Source organism: Triticum aestivum, chromosome 3B (assembly GCF_018294505.1).
Source record: "Triticum aestivum cultivar Chinese Spring chromosome 3B, IWGSC CS RefSeq v2.1, whole genome shotgun sequence".
Classification (NCBI taxonomy): domain Eukaryota; kingdom Viridiplantae; phylum Streptophyta; class Magnoliopsida; order Poales; family Poaceae; genus Triticum; species Triticum aestivum.
Window position 1 is genome coordinate 33,781,848 of NC_057801.1, and position 10,711 is coordinate 33,792,558.

Below are 10,711 nucleotides of genomic sequence, written 5' to 3' on the forward strand. Positions count from 1 at the left end.
GAGGCCGACGAGCACCGGAGCGCGTGCGCGCACGCGCCCTGCCGCTGCACGGAGCACGGCTGCGCCTTCGTCAGCGCGGCGCCGGACCTCGCCGGCCACCTCAGCGCCGCCCACTCCGTGCCGGTGCGCGCCATCCGCTACGGCAAGGTGAGCCGGCTCCAGGTCCCCGTGTCCACGCCGCGGCAGCTCCTCGTCGGCGACGACGACGGCCGCGTGTTCGTGCTCACCGTCGGCGCTCTCGGCTCCGCGGCGACCGCCGTGTCCGTGGTCTGCGCCAGGGGGAGCGCGGCCACGAGGCCGCGGTTCACGTGCAAGATGTGGGTCAACCTGACCGCGAACGGCGGCAAGGCGGACACCGTGCTGGTGGAGATGCAGATGAGGAGCAGCACCTCGCCCGGCGCCGTGGTGGCCGCCGGCGAGCCGACGTTCCTCGCGGTGCCGCCGATGTACCTGGTCCCGGGAGCGGACGGGGGTGACGGGGCGGCGGCCATGGAGGTGCCACTCAGCGTCCGCATCGACCAGATCGCGCCTTGGTCCGACTGATTGATTGAGCTCCACCGTTCGTGGTGGCAGTTGAAGCTTACCGAGATGCAACTGAAACTATCTGGAGTATGATTGAAGACGCTTGCATTGCATGCTACTGGTCCTGTTAAGAAATGCCATAACCATGGATGCCAAGTCATAATTATCTGAGCTAAAATGGATGTGAAGAAAAAAAAGGATTTTTATTGTTGTTGTGTGCACCCTTGGAAATTCGCATGCTATTGAACACATCATTTCCCTTTTCCTTTTGGGGGCATCATATATACTCCCTGTTCCTAAATATAAGTCTTTCTAGTGATTCTAATAAATGATTACATACGGAACAAAATGAATGAATCTACACTCTAAAATATGTCTACATACATTCGTATGTTGTTACCATTTGAAATGTCTAAAAAGACTTGCATTTAGGAACGGAGGGAGTATTTCTCTACCTACCGCACGATCTTTGTACAGCTCAAACTGATGTCAAGAAACGTACTCCCTCCGTCCCGAAATTCATGTCGTGAGCGCAGTACAGTGGCGTTTTTCCAAAAAAGCCCTTATGCTTTTAAAGCTATGACAAATAAGTCCCCGTCCCCTTCTTCCTCCTCCGTCCATCGCCCACGCGGCCCCACCCCCCATGGCCAGCCGCCCGTTGCTCGAGCAGGTCCTGCGCCGCCGACGAGCCCGCCCAGGAGGACGCCGACAAACATGCCCTGCGCGGCCGACGAGCCCGCCCAGGAGGACCTCCGCCACCCACCCACCACGAGCGGGGCCTCGGCCAATTGGTTCCGCCGCCCACCGCCGGCGCGCCGTTCCGCCACCCACGAGCAGGATCTCCGCCGCCCGCCCACCAATGAGCAGGACCGGCGCCACCTAGGACACAGGTCGCCGCCCCTGATTCTGTCGCGCATCGCCCCCGCGAAGGCCCGCTTCGACCGCCAGCTGCTGCTGACGAGTAGCACCAAGAAGAAGGGGAACCACCTGCTGCTGGTGGTCGGCGACGCCTCTTCTGGTGGTGGCCGACGCCGACGCCTCCCGATTCACGAACTCTGCTGCTGCCTCCAATTGCCTTCCCACGCCTGTGCTACTGCTGCTGCTGGCGGCTGATAGGAAAGTCGTACAGTAGTCCAGATGAAAGTTAGTTGAAATTCAAAGTGAATTGCACTAAAAACTGAAATTGAAAGTGAATTACACTGAATGGAAATTGGAACTGGTAATTGAAAAAGCAATCATCTGAAATTCACTTTGACTGTAATCACTGTTGGAGTACTTACTGTGACCAAATTTATGTGCATCATGGATTTATATGAAAGGATGCACTGGACTGGGGTAGATTTTCACTAGGATGCACTAGAACTGGTAATGTGCTCACTGTTAGTGCACAGCCGTAGCACATGCTCACCTTGTGAATTCAGCTCACACAGCCAATATTACCTTAGTAAATTCAGCTAAAGATGCATTTAGTCAATTGATTTGCTTAATACAGCAAGCCCTTTATTTAGTCAGCACTCTTAGAGCAATTTTACTGTCATGTTTACTGAATCTAAATCACAGGAGCACTATGATTTCTAAATTTGTTTCAGTCAACTTGTGTCAAAATTTGTTTCAAACAGTTTTCTATCAACTTGTGAGCAGGAAAATGACTTCAGAAAATTCAGTTAGCTGAGACTACAGTGAATAATGTTTCAAACAATTATGAGTAGAAGTGGTTAGAGCAAAGTGTTTGATAGCAGGATTAAGCTGCATTCTTTTTTTCCCACCATGAACAGCAACTCAAAAGATAGCACACTGATTACAAATGACACTTTCTAAAATCCTCCACAGCCATTTTCAACTTGAACACGGAGTATTTTCAGCAAATTGGAACAAATTCTAAAATTCAGTCATTCTAAAATTTACTTTATGTGCAGTTAGAATGACTGAATTTTCTGCAATTGGGACAAATTCACCAAGACAGTTTACAACATCTTCTTTATGTGCAGTGTGAGTACAACTCCTAGTTCATAGTTCACACCTAGATCTCTCTGTTTTTTCAGTTCAAAACTAGTACAAATTCAGACCGAGGTCTGAAGCCCAGACAGAAATCTGAACCACCAGCAAATGCTCTGAAAATTCATGATGAAGCACGCATGGACTACCAGACAAACTCCAAACATTTCTAGAGGCAGACTACCAAATCAGCAGCTCCCCAGACAGAAACCACCGAGCAAAACGAGAGCAGAATCGCCTCAAAACCTCAGGACATCAGACTGTCAGAGGCACCGAGTGAATCAGCAGGACCTGGCCACCTCCCTTAGCTCCCCCGCCACGACACTTCAAGCCGCAGGCAGTAGCAGTACTAAAGACGAGCAGCATTCAGTTCATACTTAGACATGAATAAGAACTCTGTCTAAACATTCAGTTTATACTTCAAGATTAAATTGTCTAAAAATTCAGTATGTTATTAACAGGAGTAGTAAACATTCAGTCTAAATATGAAAATCTGCCAATACGTTCAGTTGACAGTACACTTCAAGATTCAGTATAATTATCAGAAATCTGAAATCTTGCTCAAAGATAGTGACTTGAACCTGCAATTCACCAGCAAATCAGATCTGGAGGGGGAAGGGGAGGGGCACCTTTGACAAGCTCGAGCACCTCCTTTGACAAGCTCGAGCACCTCCCCGATGCAAGGGCGTGCCTCCTTGGCGGTGGAGTCCTAGAGTGGACGGAGGAGCTCGTCCCCTTGGCCGTGTGGAGTCCTAGAGCGGACGGAGGAGCTCGCCCCCTTGGCCGTGTGGAGTCCTAGAGCGGACAGAGGATCCCCCTTGCCGCCACCATCCCGTCGCCGCTGCTGCGTGGCCAGGTAGCCGCGGCTGCAGGAGACGCGCTCCTCACCTGACGACCGGTAGCAGCAGCTCCGTGCAGGCGACCGGCAGAAGCAGCTCCGTCGCACCGTCTTGGTAGTCCCCGACGTAGATTGAGCACGGCCGCTGCAGATCGGAGTGCCGGAGGGGAAAAATCACATTTTCACCGATGCGGAGGGACATGCGAGAGGAAGAGAGCGCCGGTGACGCGCGCAAGGTAGAGGGCGCCGGCGCTGGGGAGGGAGAGGAACCGCGGGGAAGGGAGAGAAGGCACAGGCGGCTTGGAGCTGCGTGGAGGGGAGCGGCGCAGGCGGCGCCAGTCGGTCGGAGAGCAAGGAGGAAGAAAACAACTACACAGAGGGACTTCGGGTTTTGTCGGGAAAAGGATGAGGAGTAAATTGCAAAATGGCCGCTGCGACATGAATTTCGGGACGGAGGGAGTACTACTTTGTGTGTGTCTTTCTATAGTTAGAAAACCACACACATGCTATCTGATAGAACTTCTATCTTTTTTCTGCATGGTAACAAAAAAAAACTATATTCAACTAGTAACCTATGCTCCAAGTACACATTTTTTTTCTTTCTGTTTTGTATAACCTTTTCCAATGTAAAATTATCACATTATCTAACAAAATAATCTTTCTAGGTGTTCCATCCAAAACTTGTATATTTGTTATAAACGTTTTGTCTTGAAAAAATGTCAAAACCTCTCGGTAATATGTTAAAATAGATGATGGACATTGAGGCCGAAGCATCTAATTACAAATGGAAACCGAGAACATGGCCTGAACAACATTGATAGAAACATGACACAAAATAATGGACTAAAAACGCCTACGACTAAGACCATACACTTAATTATATGGAGGTATGCCCCTCGTGGCAAAGATTTTTCATCCTATGTGGCAGTCTAGCTAATGAAGGCCAGATCACGAGTTTTCACACGGGAAGTGAAGTGACGAGTCACCATCGTAATGGGGTGTCATCCAAGAGGTGACCCGCACATTCAAAGTTTCTCGCGGGATGTGATGTGAAGTAATTTGTAATGTTCAAGTAGTAACCTCTGCCCCACGTACATATTTTTTTTCCGATTTATATAATCATTCCAATCAAAAATTATTCCATTGTCTAACAAAATTATCTTTCTAGATGTTTGATCCGAAATTTGTACATTTGTTTATAAACATTTTATTTGGGAAAAGGGTCAAAACCTCTGGACAACAATCATATTTAGTTTAAATAGATGAAAGTCACCGCAGCTGAAGCATCTAATTATAAACACGGGCGGAGAACATGGCGTGAGCAACTTTGACAGAAACACGACACAAAATAATGGACTAAAACCACACACGACTAAGTCCATATAGTACATAATTATGTGGAGGTCTGCGTCTGCCCCTTGTGACAAGGATTTTTCATCTAGGTGGCAGTCTAACTGATTACGACCAAAACGTGAGGAAAAACACAATGCCTTTAATTAGAAGACGACAAACGTAGCAACATTGTTAGGTCTAGCTAATGAAGGCAATATCACAAGTTTCCACGTGAGAAGTAATCCAAGAGCCGACCCGCCCATTCAAGTTTTCTCGCGAGAAGTGAAGTGAAATATATTTTTTATGTTCAAGTGGTAACATCTACTCCACGCATATACACATTTTTCTGTTTCATATAATCTTTTCAATCTAAAATTATTCCTTTGTCTTTTTTTTTTGCTATAAAGCATGCTCTCCAATCTCTACTAGTAACGGAGCCACAACCGATCGAGAGCCGTGACGAGTGTTCGAGAGATTCACTATCTTCAAACAATCGGATTCCAATATCACATGTGCATAGCCTCGAAGACGAGCAAAGAGAACTCCCTCTCGTAGTGACAAGGCCTCCGCAATGAGAGGATCCGTAACACCTACATGCGGTTTGGACCAGGAACCAAGCATCGCCATAGCAGAACGAGCAACACCTCCCGCTCCGGCTAGTCCCGCTTCCGAATTGATTGCACCATCAACATTAATTTTGACAAGTCCCGCTTCTGGAGGACGCCAACCATGTCCTGGCAATAGGGTGGCCTGCTTCATAGGAATCTCTAGCAAGGCCAAGTCCTCTGGAATGCGGTGAGTGGAGTACACTGGATCGACATGTTCCTTCTCGTGAGTCCATCGATTCCGCGAATGCCAGATAGCCCACATCACCGACACAATCTGTTCTCTCACATGATCCAAGAAACGATCATCACATAGGATGTCGCGCGCCCAGGTGGCAGGGTGCAAGCGCGGGAGTCGAAAGCCGAACCAGGTTTGCGCTTCATCCCAAAATCTGTGTGCATGGGAGCAAGACACCAATGCATGCATAAGATCTTCCTCTTTAGCCAAACATTGCATAGACTAAGAGGTTTGATATGTTTGTGCTTAAGGGTTGCTTCATCAGGGAGGATCCCGCGAAGAACTCTCCACCAGAAGACTCTGACCTTAGGCACCACTTTGAGCTTCCATAGAGATGTCCACATCTGCTGTTCTGATTTTGAGGCACCAGTAACCGTCCCTTCCTCTAGAGCATGGCGCTCTTTCTGATTCACGAGAGCACGGTACGCCGGTTTGACAGTGTAGACAACCGAGTTTTCAAAAGCCCAAGCAAAGAAATCCTGCCCACCTCCGGTGCGCAATGGTATGTTTAATATAGCTTCTGCATCCGGAGCAAGAAAGTTTTGTCGAACAAGATCCGTCTTCCATGTCCAATTTTCTTCATCAATGAGCTCATTGACTGTATGTAATGTAGTAGGAGTGATTATAGACATGGGAGACATACTAATGGTGCCTGGAATCCACTTATCTTCCCATATAGAGACAGAGCTTCCATCACCAACTCGCATGATCAAACCCTCCTGAAGGGCCTCACGCCCAGCCACAATCGCCCGCCAAATTGGGGAGGCTGACTTCGGCACTGTGGCATGCATAAAATCTGAATCCGGAAAATACCGGCCCTTCATAACTCGGGCGCACAGTGAATCAGAACTGACCATGAACCTCCACCCATGCTTCCCAAGAATTGCAAGGTTGAACAACTCCATATCACGAAAACCCATTCCCCCCTGAAATTTTGGAGATGCAAGTGCTTTCCAAGAAATCCAATGCAAGGATCTTCTGTCCAGAGAGCTACTCCACCAATATTTGGCCATATTGGAAGTGTATTTCTTGCATACCTTCTTCGTGAGTCGAAAGCAGGACATACTAAAAGTAGGGATAGATTGGATAATAGACTTAATCAAGATCTCTCTCCCTGCACATGCAAAATTGCGCTCCGACCACCCCTGCATACTTCCGTGAGCTCTGTCGCTAATATGGTCGAAGGTGTCGCTGGTGATCCTTCCCATAGCTGTGGGTAGACCAAGATATCTGATGCGGAGCATCCCACGGTCATCCCCATGTACACTCCGACTACTCTCCAAACCCCAAAAGGACATATGACGAGACCTCGACCATACGCCATTGGGCACAAGGTGAACTCACTCCTCTTCGAACCTTCACTTTCCACATGTGAGACATGGCTACTACCTCTTGCATGGACCTTGCATACACTCATGTACAACCAAGACGACCATGGAGGATCCAAGGACCAAGGCCAAGCATGGAAGAGGAGAAGGAAGAAGAAGTAGGGACAAGCTTCTGGAAAGCCCGGACCTTCCGGCCTGCCCAGAACTTCCGCCCCCCGGACCTTCCGGCCTGCCCGGAACCTCCGGCCCCCGGAGTCCAGACCATCCCCGAGCATGCCAACTCTCTGGTTAGCCTGGAACCCGGCCGGAACCTGCCCGGAACTTCCGGAGCCCGGAAATTCCGGCCCCGCCCGGAACTTCCGGCCTGCCTATGCGCAGAGAACGGGCCAAGGGCCCATGTATCCCCCTCTCACTTACCCCTTCGTGGGCTAGCACTATATATACTCCCCCACCTCCTCCTAGTTAGAGTTAGCATTGGATTAGCTCATATTTGTGAGAGAGCCTTTGCTCATCCACTTGGATACTTCTCCTCGGAGTTCAGGACCTCTTCGGAGAAGATCCCCCAAGCGGATTCAAGACCCCCACCGTGGGAAGATCCCCTCGTGGATGCAAGACCTCCGCACGGAGATGAACTGTCCTTTGTATCCTTACCTTTGTTGATTGTGGATCATATGCATCTCTTTGTGTTCGGTGATCTAGCACTCGTGTGATCTATTCTCTGTCGGTTTCGTGTTTCTCTCTCGTCCTCCCCGTGATTTCTCCTTTGTGCTTCCGCGTGTTCTTCGTGTTTCTCCCGTGGGATCCCTCCAAACGTGAAAGATCGACCAACTAGGGTTTTGCCCTACATCATATGGTATCATGAGCCATGGTTGATCACGAAATTGGAGCCCCCCACTTTGTTTGCTAGCCTAGTTTTGTGTGATTTCGTCCTAAATCCGAAAATCCCCACCAAAAATAGCCCCCAATTTTTGTTGTGATTTGTTGGTTTTGATGATGTTTTGTTGATTTTGATCCATGGATTCGTTGTGTTATGAGTGGATCTAGCATTCCCCTTCTTTTCCCCCATTTCCATCCACGAAATCGTCTCAATTTTGCCCCGGGAAATCGTGTTTTTCCGCCCCCATTCTCAGATCTGGAATTTAGGGTTCGTCCCGGACGAAATTCAACGACCCCCGGAACTTCCGGACTCCCCCGAAACTTCCGTCCCCCGGAACTTCCGTCCTACCCCCAGAACTTCCGGGCTAAACAGAGAGTTTACCCCAAAATCCCCCCTAACCCTGGCACTTTTTCCGCGACCCCCGGAACTTCCGTCCACCCCCCAGAACTTCCGGAGCCCGGAACTTCCGGCCCTAGGCCCGGAATTTCCGGCCTAACCAGAAACATTGCACAGAATTTCAGCATCAGCCTCTTTCACCTTTTTCATCATAACTTTTCGCTCCGAACTCCGATTTGAGTGTTCTTTGGCTCGTTTTGAAGCTATCAATGTGCCCGAGGTCCTCACATTGGTTTCACCACCATTTTACTTCATCAAATTTTTGGAACTTTGGCATCTTTGCCTAGGCCTTCGACCATATCATCCGCATAGCCACCACCGACTTCCGCAACCTAACCCATTATGGTCCCCATAGCATTTGAGGTTGTCTGAGTAGTGACTTGAGTCTCCTAAGGTGTTTAGGCTACTTAGGGACGGTTGCTTCTTCCTCAACCACCACCATAACTTCCGCATAGGCTTGCCCACCATACACCTCCGCCACCCCCAACTTAACGCAATAGTTGTTTGAGCTTCTTTGAGTTGTGGCTTGTGTCTCCTAAGGTGTTTCGGCTACTTAGGGACGGCAACTTCAACTCCGACACGTGTATAGCCCATCATCCCACTTCTGTTTTGCCAAGTGCAAACCACCACCGCATTCCCGGTAGCACCATTTTGACATTTGGCATTTGAGATTTTGAGTTCGCGGTTTTTCCGTGTCCTAAGGTGTTTCGGCTACTTAGGGACGAGACTCCATCATCTTGGTTTCTACATCAAGAACACCGCCACTCATCATCGCCGGACGGTAACCTCCATATCATCTTGGTATCGTGGTATCCCTCCTTTGTATATTCCCCTTTCCATTGCATTGTTAACCCCTAGCCCATTTTGCGTTACTTGCCTATCGAGACTAGCCATTTGAGTATTGCCGACAACGTTACTTGTGCACATTAGGGATCATACTCCATAACATACATACCATACCATAGTGGTGCATATCTTGGGATCCACTTGTGTGTCACAAAGTTGTCATAGCATACACAATCGCTATCTTGGTTCGTGAAATATTGCATGAGAAAAGAGCTCAAAAGAGAAAGAGCCACCCAAGCTTTTAAGCAAAGAAAAAGAGAGAGCAAAGAGCTTGTAAGCAATAGCCATAGCATCACAATATATCATATGGTATCATATTTGATCATCTTGGATCATTGTGTGAGAAACACCGGGAACCATACATACATAGCATACTTGGGATAGAAGTTTATCCATTTTGCATCTTATAGGTTGTGCACAAGTGTCGTATCCGCCTATTGAGCAATCATGCTAGCGTCTCTCTTGAGTTGTGCAACACGAGCATTTTCCGTGGATTCCACATTTTGTGCTCATTCCTTGGTTGCACGACCCCATTTATCTATCCGTGTGTGTGTTTCCATGTGCCACATATTGCTATTGGTCCATTTGTTTCACTTGCGAATTTGTGAATCTCTTTCAACATTATTGACTCTTGCTAACATTTTGCATTAAATTTTTGTGCCACTATCCTCACCGAGCTCCACCATAAGCTTTACTTGTGTAGGTGTGAGAACCGACAAGAATTGGTACCAAAAGTGCTATTTCATTGTCCGCATTTGAGTGAACTTGATTCATTTTCAACATCGGTCAAGGTACATTGGTATAAGTTCTTCTCTTTCTCCCACTCATATTTGCTCGAGTCTTGTGATGGATAGGCAAGGCATTTCCTCTCCGGTCCTCGACAACAACGACGGCGTGAACAACTACATAACCAAAGCGTCTATCTTCGATCTACAACGACAAGTGCAAGGCACACAATCAAGATTGCGAGAGCGCATCGAGAACATCTCCATCGACATTCATCACTCCGAAGCAAGGAGAAGGGACTACTTCGACAAGAAGCTTGCCGCACATAAAGAGGAGCAAGATGCAAGGATGGAGGAGATTAGAGCCTTGATCAAGTCTACTTCCCCTTCGTCATCTTCAAGGCGGCGGCGACCAAGTCGATCATCTTCGGAGCACAAACAAGATGCAAGCGCAAGTCGTCCAAGTCAACATCGACATGGAGACCACCATCACGTTCGTGATCCACATCGTCATGAAGGTCAAGTCACGTCCAAGCATCATGTGCACGACGACGACGAACGCCTTCGAGCTCAAGCGTGACAACGACACCATCATCATGAAGATGCTCCACAAGCGCAAATGCACAAGTCCCAACATGCCAAGTCGAAGCTTCATGAGCATAAAAGAAGACCGCGAGACGACCAACACCAAGACGGCGCTACGGCTACATCAACCACTTCGGCATCTTCGCCAAGTGTTCTCAAGGCATCTTCGCCTATGGATGTACGGCATCTTCGCCTACTTCCCACAAGTACGCCTACAACGACTTCATCAATTCTAAGGCGACCACATACAAGTGAGGGTGACACTTCCATCTTCGGAAGCCCCCCAAGGAAGGCGGCCGAGCATGGGAAAGTCCCTTCAGTCATGGAGACGAGCTACGAGGTGCCACATCATATGGGCCTCCAACACCAAGACGACGACAAGACGGTCGAGCAAGGGCCATCCCCTTCGACCACGGCGACGAGC

General features: G+C 48.8%; 1 long non-coding RNA gene across 1 annotated transcript; it reads right to left on the reverse strand.

Moving 5' to 3' along the window:
* Nucleotides 1-1,011: 1,011 nt before the first annotated feature.
* Nucleotides 1,012-3,787, reverse strand: LOC123068407 (uncharacterized). The gene is made up of 2 exons (XR_006431737.1): nucleotides 3,147-3,787; nucleotides 1,012-1,631 (listed from the first exon to the last, which is right to left on the reverse strand). It is a non-coding gene; the product is annotated as an uncharacterized lncRNA (long non-coding RNA).
* Nucleotides 3,788-10,711: the final 6,924 nt, after the last annotated feature.